This window comes from Dromiciops gliroides, chromosome 3 (genome assembly GCF_019393635.1).
Source record: "Dromiciops gliroides isolate mDroGli1 chromosome 3, mDroGli1.pri, whole genome shotgun sequence".
In the NCBI taxonomy this organism is placed as follows: Eukaryota; Metazoa; Chordata; class Mammalia; order Microbiotheria; family Microbiotheriidae; genus Dromiciops; species Dromiciops gliroides.
In genome coordinates, this window is record NC_057863.1 from 589,331,334 (window position 1) to 589,335,601 (window position 4,268).

A 4,268-nucleotide genomic window follows, 5' to 3' on the forward strand; every position below is an offset into this window, starting at 1 on the left:
CCAGTTCACTTTATAGATGAGGAAACTGAGACAACCGTGGTTAAGTGACTTGCCCAGAACCACACAGTGAGTAAGTGTCTGAGGCCAGATTTGAACTCAGGAAGATAAGATTTTCTGTCTCTAGGCTTGGCACTCTATCCATTGGGCCACCTAGCTGCCCTAATTGACACACAGTTGCTTAATCTTGTTTAATCATAGTTGCTTAATCTGCCACATAAAGTGCCTAATTAATGCTTATTGACTAATTGGTTGATTGCTTTAATCCAAACTCCTTGTTTTATAGAGAAGAAAATTCAGATCAATGACTTGCTCAAGGCTTAATATCCAAGGCTTGACTAGAACCCAAGCCTCCTAACTACAATGTGATAACTAGTGAATACTCCAGTGAATGCTCCCTAGTGTTCTTCCCCCATGCCTGGAATGCTCTCCCTCCTCATTTCTACTTCCTGTCTTCTTGTAAGCTCCAACTAAAATTCCATCTTCTACAGGAAGTCTTTCCCAACTTCTCTTAATTCTAAAGTCTTCCCTCTCTTAACGATTCCTATTTATCCTGTCTATTGCTTGTTTGTACATATCTACTTGTTGTCTCCCCCATTAGATTGTGAGCTCCTTGAGGGCAGGGACTGTTTTTGCCTCTTCTTGTATCCCCATTGCTTAGCATAGTGCCAGACACATAGTAGACACAATAAATGCATATTGACTGACTGACCCCCTTCTCTGTAATAGCATCCCTATGAATGTTTAAGTATGTGCATAAGTTGAGAGTTTGACTGCTTTGACATTCCTCCACCTTTTCTCTTTTCTTCCAAAATACCAGTAAAACTCCTCTACTTGGCATTCAACCCCTGCCCTTAACCTGCCTTGTCTTCAACAACCTTTTCTCTTACATACCTTCACTTGACTTCCATCTAGTCATGCTCCCCTCCCTACCCCATAGGTAGGTGCCAGGCTCATCCTTACTTTCTAGACTTGGCTCCTATTATGCCTTTCCTTCCCTCCCTCTTAGTACTCTCTCCCTCTGCTCAGCTAACACAAATCCTGCCCATCCTTCAAAGGCCCAAGTAAAGTCCTTCATCCTCCTCCAGGAAGTCTTCATTAATATCCTTCCTTCCTCCCTCTCAAACTTCAGAGAGCTTTCCCTCCTCTGAGTTCCTGACAGGGTATGTAATTACATAAGAAAGAGGTAATCAATTCTTTTGCTGGTTTTGTGAGAATCAGTCCCCTTTCCTGAAAGAGATCCCAAAATGAAAACTTCCAGGAATATTATAGCCAAATTCTAGAGCTCCCAGGTCAAGGAGAAAATATTGCAAGCAGCCAGAAAGAAACAATTCAAGTACTGTGGAGCCACAGTCAGGATAACCCAAGATCTAGCAGTTTCTACATTGAAGGATTGGAGGGCATGGAATATGATATTCTAGAGGGTAAAGGAACTGGGATTACAATCAAGTATCACCTACCCAAGTAAAACTGATTATAATCTTTCAGGGGAGAAAATGGGACTTCATTGAAAAAGAAGACTTTCAGGCATTCATGATGAAAAGACCTGAAGTGAATAGAAAATTTGACTTTCAAATACAAAACCCTAGAGAAGCATAAAAAGGTAAACAGGAAAAAGAAATCATGAGGAAGAATCAGTCCCCTACCTGGCAGGCACCACCACCCTGCTTCCCTGTGTCATCATCATAGCTCCCAATTCTACATAGCCTTCAGATTTACAAAGCCCTCCATCTCCCAACAATCCTGAGAGGTAGATAGGAAAACTATTATTTTCCCCATCCAACAGAGGAGAAAACTGAAATTGAAAGAGGGGAAATAATTTGCAAATCACACAGCTAGTAGGTGTCAGAAATGGGTTTTCAGTCCAGCTTGGGGGAACCCTGCTTATTCCAAGCCTGAATTATATTCCTCTTTTTAAAAATACATACTATTGGGGCAGCTAGGTGGCGCAGTGGATAAAGCACCGGCCCTGGATTCAGGAGTACCTGAGTTCAAATCCGGCCTCAGACACTTGACACTTACTAGCTGTGTGACCCTGGGCAAGTCACTTAACCCCCATTGCCCCACAAACAAAACAAAACAAAACAAAAATACATACTATTAAATAAAAAATAATTAGTGAGTGATTATGAAGGGCACCCACTGTGACAAGATAAACCACTTCCTCTGACCCTCAAAGAGCTCATTTCCCTTAGTATTGAGGGCCAGGGCTCTTTGGTCTCTCTGGGAACTAACAGAGGCAAGTCCCACATACAGTTTCTGTATGCCCTGATGCTGCCCAACTCTAAGCCCCTTGACTCTCCCGCTCCCTTCAGTCCTCTTCCCCCCAGACCTCAATCCCCTTATTCTTTTCTCACCAAGCCCCGCCCCCCTTGTCCTGCAATGTCCCTAGTTTTCTTCCCTTGTCATAGTCCTCAGCTTCATGCTTACCTCCCTCCTCCAGCCCTCAGCTCCTGTTTCTCACTCCCAATCAATATTCTCAACCCAGGTCTACCCCGTCCTCCCTTCCCTTCCCCTAAACACACACACACACACACACACACACACACACACACACACACACCACAGAATGGGGCTTTAAACCTTATCTGCCCCCAGGCCATTAGCCTAGGCTAAGGCAGATAAGCATTGCTTGGCAGCTCCACCCCCACCCTAGGAGAAGGTTATCAATCCAACTTCAACACCAGCCACAGGCACCCACAAGTCCTTTTACTCAACCCTAGCCAGCACTGGCTCTACTAGGGACAGCCCCCCTCAGCCTGAATCCTTAACTCTCCTTCCCTGTAGAGCTAAAGTCATATCAACAGCTCACAAAACTGACACCCTAGTCCTTTCCTCTTTCCTATCATCTCAGACTCCCCAAATCACAGAATGTTGAGGCTGAGAGGGAGGAATACCCACCTAATTCTTGCTCTTTGGACTCCCAATTCCCCAAGACCTATGGCAACCGACATCTATGGCAACCAGTCTCCATTGGAAAAATAATAACAATAAATACCAGGCTAGAAAAGGCTTTGTGTGTGGACTGGGGATGGACTGTGGCCGGGATTGTGGTGATGAATTCTTAGACCACAGCCACTCTCTATTTTATAGTTACAGAAGGAGAGATCTCAATAATCATCAGCGGAAGAAATACACATAATAACAATGACATCTCATCTTTCTGGTCTCTCCCTAGGGAGAGATTGTGGATCCTGCTTCTGGAAAAGTCATGATTATGTGGAATGGAAGGACCTTGGCAAGACTGGAGCATGCGTAGACATTGTTTCCAGTCTGCTAATTATGTTGTATAAAGCTACCTTCTATGATTGGCTAAACAGTTGGAGCTGGAAATGTCTTCAAAAAAGGCTAAGTCATCTCTGGCCCAGTCCCTTGGCTTCCATACTTGAGGGAATCTCATTGGTTCCTTTATTCATGGCACCCAATGAGAGACAATGCTTTTAAGGGGGGCCTTGAGGCCTTCTTTCTAGGACCATGTGGTCCTATGGAAAAAAAAATCCTTGCTTCTTGGTATCTGCTTTTGTTTTCTTCCATTTTGAGGAATGGATGGAGCCTCTGAATGCATCCTGGAATTCTAGAGTCCAAGTTTATAGCCAGTACAGCATTGGCACCCAGAAGAGCAAGAAATGGCCTTTGAGAGTTACATTAAGGACCCAGGCCAGTGGGTCTGAGATGGAAACCAGGCTGCATCTGGGCATGAACTTGGTGAGACCCATATTTTGTGAAACCATGTTATGAATGACCCTACTCTTACCAGAGAAAGAGGTAGGGTAAGCTAGAGTAGGCCTTCTGAGCTGCTGGCAGGAAACATTCATACTTTGTTCATGTTACATCTTTAAAGTAAACATCCCTTTGAAAGAGCTGAGTAAGGGTCAGCTATGTGGCGCAGTGGATAGAGCACTAACCCTGGAGTCAGGAGTACCTGAGTTCAAATCCAGCCTCAGACACTTAACACTTACTAGCTGTGTGACCCTGGGCAAGTCACTTAACCCCAATTGCCTCACTAAAAAAAAAAAAAAAAGAGCTGAGTAATGTTAAGTGGTTAAATGGAACTGGGGTTCTACTTATTGGCACCTAACAGTGGGGAGAGGGAAACATAGAAGGTGGGGGGCCTAAGCCAATGGCAGTAGAGGGAAGAGATTTCCCCTTGCCCCAAGTCCCTCAGGATGTACACTAAAACCTGTAGCTGGCCTGGTTCTGGGAAAGTGAGACAGAGCAGAATCACTCCATAGAAGACCATAGATTTAGAGCTGGAAAAGACTTTAGAGATC